Here is a 6,077-nt window from a genome sequence, read left to right as displayed (position 1 = left end):
AAATAGGATATAGGTAGCTTTGGATTTGGCCCCCAGAATGTTTGTCTGTTCCTTTCTAGGAAAACACATTGTAGATTTTGTTCTCTAAATCTCAGGCAAAAGCAGTGCTGTAAACAATCCAGACAGGAAGCTTTCTTCTTCATACCTTTTATTTTTGATGACACCTATACAAATCCATTTTTTATCTTTTCCACAGTATGGGCTTTTGTCAACTCATTACAGTATTAAAAACTACTTATCTGTCCAATTTATCATTATCTATTTCTTTTTATACAATTGCATTGGATCAGAGGTGCCGACTTGAATAAAATACTGGGGAGGCAGGTAAGCCCCACCCCGCATAATCAATCACTTGACATGGCGCGCGCACACCATTTGAATGGCAATGCCCATCAACTTGGGGGGGGGGGCTACCACCCTCAAATATTTTATCGGGGTGAAGACCTTTTGGCAACTAGGAGCTGGCCCCTAGGAGTTGGATTTTTTTCAAGTCAACAGCAGGCTCTCCCATGTAAGAGACTAAACAGCAGAGGAGAAAGTCTGAAAAATTAGCTTGGGGAGGAAAATAAATTAATTTTAAGAAAAAGAGGAGGGCATTCTTTAAGATTCCAGTTTGCAGGTGATAAAGAATATATTTGTGGACCTAGGAGACTTTATCACAATCTGGAGAGATTGCAGGTATATCATTCTGGAACCCATTCATAGCAGCATGTAAGTTGCTCCCCTGTGGCACTTGTCTCATTCTCCGGGGGGAGGGGGTGCATTAATGAAATAACCACATGGGTGGAGCCAATCTCATGAGTCTTGACCTACCATGGGAGTGGGCAATATGGGAGAGTCATTTCCACATCAATCAGGTGCAAATATTGTCACACGAAGGGGAAATTCATACTTTGTTATGTCATTCAATAGACTATTTGGTCCAAGTCCTTTCAAGTATCAAAGCAGACACCAGACTAATTAAAACAAATGCCACTTTATATAGCAGTTCAGGTTCTGCTTGCTACACAAACTTAAACCCTGCTGTCCTCAGTACAACTGATAAGATTCATTTTCCTTTATTGTAAACACTAGCTTCATTTCCCCACATTACTGTCTGCATTTATTTTAACTATACTGTAATGTCATGTGACTAAAACTATTTTTGTTTCTATTTAGCCATTTTCAAGTTTGCTTTGGTGTGATGATTCCACCAAGTGGATTTTACCCTGTTTCCCACTGCACGGTCATAGTTTCTGCATTAATTCATCGGGGGTGGGGGGAGGAAGGGATCGGCATCCCAACTTCATTCAACTGCCAATGAAGTTTTAGTAATGTAGAGAAAATTTGGAGTTCACAACCAGGTTGGTTCTTTTCTTCAGGTCTCATCACAACAAAAGCTTGGCCTTGGTGTTTAATCCTAAATGCATTAATCTGAAATTCCCACATATTAATTTGGATAAATTCAAAGCATATATGTTAAGATCATAATCTAAAGCCATGGACACACTTAACTGGCACTAAATTTATTGAAAACAATGGGATTCTTTCCACAGTCACATAAGTCTGGTTGTTGGAAGGTAATCCCATTTCAGTGAAGAGAGTACCTGGATGACAAGCATGACTTTAGAATTCCATGATTCATTTTTCAGTGAACTATATCTGCCCTAAATTAAATCCTAGGCTTTTTGAAGTCAACAGGACTACAGCCATTAATTTCAACAAACACATATCAGGAACGAATTCCCAGTGGAAATCGAACCTGTTCAGTCATACACATACCAACAAATCTTTCAACGTTAAAGATGGTGCTTTTTACGATTATTCCTCTTGCTGTACCTCAGTGCTTAAAAAATTGACTGCAGTATGCCACAAATCTGGGACCGCATTTTCAAGTTATTATGTCCCAAAAGGTTGTATTATTTTCTCCCTAGTACACCATAGTTCCTTTGATCAAGTCAACAGGTGTCTGTAGATAGTAGATACTAGCTGTAGTCAATACTGAAACATTAGCTGAATTCCCTGCAGCTTCCAATTTACCTAAAACCAAGTGTCTATTATGGTTTCATTAAAGACTTCATACAAGTCAATGGCAGGAAAGGTCCTCATTCCTGAGCTGATTTTGCTTATATTGACAGGAAAATGTCACATGATACTCAGGCTTCGCTTTCTATTCAATCATATCACTGTAAAGGAATGTCAATAAAAATCTCTTTGTTATGGCATCAGGTGGTGTGGTTATTAATAGTTTATCTTCTGTGGCTTGCTTTGTGAAAGGGCCTGTTCTATGCCCTCTTGTTTGATAGAATCTCATGCTTTTAAGCAGGTTTTACGTTGCCTAAAGCAGGAAAGTCTAAACATTTTTACCTGAGGGCTGCATTCAACTTTGCCAACTCCCTGGGAGACCATATGGCAGTGTGGTGTGTGCATCCCCCACACTCTTGCATACATACACCCAGGACACACATCCTCTCTCCCCTTAGCAGATCTACGTAGATCAGATTATTGCTCCTTTTCCATTAATCAAATGGCCAATCTGATGACAGAGAGGAAGCAGTTAGCATCCCTATCAGCATGCTGGACTGGGTGGAGATTAAGGCTGTGCCTACTTTATGTTTTCCCCTCTTTATGGCTAAAACAAAATTAAAAATTTAAAAAAAAATCCTTCCAGTAGCACCTTAGAGACCAACTAAGTTTGTTCTTGGTATGAGCTTTTGTGTGCATGCACACTTCTTCAGATATCTTTATGGCTGTTACTGCCAAAACTGGTAGGGTATTAGCAGCCATAAAAAATTTACTTGGGGGCCTGGGAGGTTAGTCTGCTGGATGCTTTCAGTAAATGACTTATTGATGATGATGGTGATATTTTAGAATTGAATGTTGTATTTTCCATTGTAGGGCATCAGTAATCAAACCAAACCACCAGCAGAAATCTATTAATTTAAATAGGAATTAGATTTGTGCTTTGAGAAAAGACTGTAGATTAAATCAGTGTTGCACTTCAGATGTAATATGATTTGGTGCAATTTGAGTCAGGAAGGGGATTTCCTCCTCTGTGACAAATTATGTAAATCAGCCAATCTGCAATACTAGAGGTTCAACAGAGGCTAATTTGTCCCTGAACACCAGGTACTACCCATGCTTTGTACCTTAAAGAGACAGAGCTTTATACTTTGCAAATTGCACAGTATCTCAAGGCCAACACAAAAATCAGACTGTCATTTCAGTGCATACAGAACGTAAATCAGAAAGGACATTCTCCACAGCAAAACACTAGAGGCCATTGTCCTCCACTCCACAGCTTTCTGTACTGCTTGAAAGCCAAGTATGTATCACTGAGGATAATGCATTCAAAAACATCAGTCTACAACTGCAGGAGGCGAATGCAGTTAGTCCACATATCTGCCAACACTATTTGAATATGAACAGTTCAGTATTCCTCTAAATTATAAGCAAACCACAGATGCAAGAAGGAAGATTAGTGTCCCTCGCTGCATCGCAGGAATCCTCCACCGACTGGCTTCCAAGCAGGTAAAATTCTGCTTGCAAAGAGGAGCTAAACTCACAGTACATGGGAAAGTATGTACATGGTATGGTTTTCCAACATCTGAACTTCCCAAGAGCACCTGTACCATTTAACAGTAAGAAGATGTCAATGCTTTTTCCTGTCGCTGCCACTGCTGAGAAACCATCTCCACTAAAAGCTGCCTCAGCACACAGGAGAGAAGCAGTCCATAAGCACAGTGGCCACAAATTCTTTGTGGTTTTTGTTGTTGTTTTGTTTTTTGTATTCTCATACTTTATTCTGCCCAATCGCCTACTTTTTTCACCAGCATGTAAAAGGACAAGGCACAGAAGAAATCAAAGTGGCTAACTTACTTTTAATGAATCTTGAAAGAGAATATTGGCAGGTGGTGAGAAAAAGTGTACCTTCTGAAATGTTCTCTGCTGCACAACACTGAAAGGTACAGGAGCTCTTTATTCTTTGGGAATTATTCACCCTACAAGTATGTGCACAGTCACCTTTCATAAACACACCTTTCCATCCATTTCTCAGTACTGGCAAAAAGTCTGCTTCATGACCATTCCTCCACTGTGCTGGGACAGTTTAGACAACTGTAGGCTCTATCTGCATCATACATTTAAAGCAGTGTAATATCACTTTAAGGAATCATAGCTTCCCCTCAAAAAGTTCTGGAAACTGTAGTTGGTTAAGGATGATAAGAGTTTTTAGAAGTCTTTTATCCTCGCAGAGCTACAGTTCTCAGAGTGGTTTAACAGGCAATCCCTCTTCCTCTGGGAAATGTATCTCTCTGAGGGGAAAGGGGCTCTTCTAACAACTCTCAGCACCTAATGAGCTACAGTTCCCAGGATTTGCATTGCAGTGACAGTTTATTTTAATTATTATTAAATGTATATCCCACTTTATCCTTCAAGGAGCTCAAGGTGACACCCATGGTTTCTCTCCGACCCCATTCCATATTATCCTCACAACTGTTGAGGTAGTCTGTGAGACAATGTCCACCACAAGGTCATTAAGTGAGCTTTGTGGTTGAGTGGGGAAATGAACCCTGGCCTGTCGGGTCCTGTTGCTGTGCTCAAACCAGTATTGGCTGCTTAGAATTTCATACATGTCCCCACTAAACACATTACGACTACAACCTTGTGCACAACTGACAACTTTGCTCTCAGTTAACATGGGTATGTATGTTGAGGTTGGGTAGTTGCTATGCTATTCACATTTACATACAGTAAGTGAGCTCACAACTTACACACATTTAACTTATGTGCATTCGGCATTATGTGATTGAACAAAAATAAAAATAAAATTTAAAGGGGTGGGGTTCCAGGAAAAATGACTTTGGCAACCCCACTTACCACTGAGGAAAAATGACTTTGGCAACCCCACTTACCACTGAGCCCAATTGACTAGACACAATTTTGGCTTTAAGCTGAGGAGCAGGAAGAAGCAAGCGGGAGGCCTTTCCATAGCCAAGCCTGACCTCAAGACTGTCCCCACAGGCCATCAACACATGCAGCACCCATGACACAGATTAGCCATCCATGGGTCCAAGGAGCTCAGGTCAGCATATACAGCATCATTGTTGGTTGGGAATTTGTGTACAGGTTTTTGTAGCCATAACTGAAAATGTCACTAACACCAGTTCTTTGTGAATAGAAGTCTTGTAGGGGCTGCTTTTTTGTTTTGTCTTTCAGGTTGCAGTTATTTGCAGTTGCAGACAAGATCATACACATACCATAAAATTTTTTTTGTCAAGTCAATGGAGTGAGCTTTTCTGGGTTCCAGCTAGGGTCCCACTAAATGCAGATCATGCTCTGCACACCTTTATTAAATTTCCTCTCCTGTTTTAGGGTTGTTGTTTTTCCCCCTTCCCAAGTCCTTGGCTGTTAGTACCGCTCCAAATTTCGGATGTGTGTGGTGTTGCTGTTGCACAAGCCTGATGGCGCCTTTTCTTTCTGCATGGATAGCTGCAGAGCCAAGATGTTGATGTAGTGTCACCCTCACAGGCGGGCTTGATGGGGACCAAGAGGGCCTTCCTGGTGGTGGCTGCTCCCAGGCAACTTTGGAACTCCCTGCCTTGAGAAGCCAGGCTGGCTCCCTCCTTGCTTTCATTCCTCTGGCAGGTAAAGACTTCCTTGTTCCGACAGCCCCTTGGGAACTGACTGCTTTTAATGAGGGGGCTGGTGAGATTCTGCTTTTATGATACTGTAATTATCTGTGTTTTTAATAGATCTATTTATCCATTTATATATAGTGTGGGTGGGTGAGTGTGTTTTAGTTCTATTAATGTTTAATTGTCTTTTTCTATGTTTTCCTATATTCATATTTTTTTCCTGTAAGCCACCTTAAGACCCTGTCGGGATAAGGCAGGAAATACAGAAAATGGATTAATACAGGGGTCCACAAACTAAGGCCCAGGGGCAGGATGCGTCCCAATTGCCTTCTAAATCCGGCCCACGTACGGTCCGGGAATCAGCGTATTTTTACACGAGTAGAATGTGTCCTTTTATTTAAAATGCATCTCTGGGTTATTTGTGCGGCCAGCCTGGTGTTTTTACATGAGTAGAATGTGTGC

This window comes from Lacerta agilis, chromosome 12, assembly GCF_009819535.1.
Source record: "Lacerta agilis isolate rLacAgi1 chromosome 12, rLacAgi1.pri, whole genome shotgun sequence".
NCBI lineage: Eukaryota > Metazoa > Chordata > Lepidosauria > Squamata > Lacertidae > Lacerta > Lacerta agilis.
The sequence above is the reverse complement of the archived record's forward strand: the minus strand, read 5'-3'. Positions refer to the sequence as shown.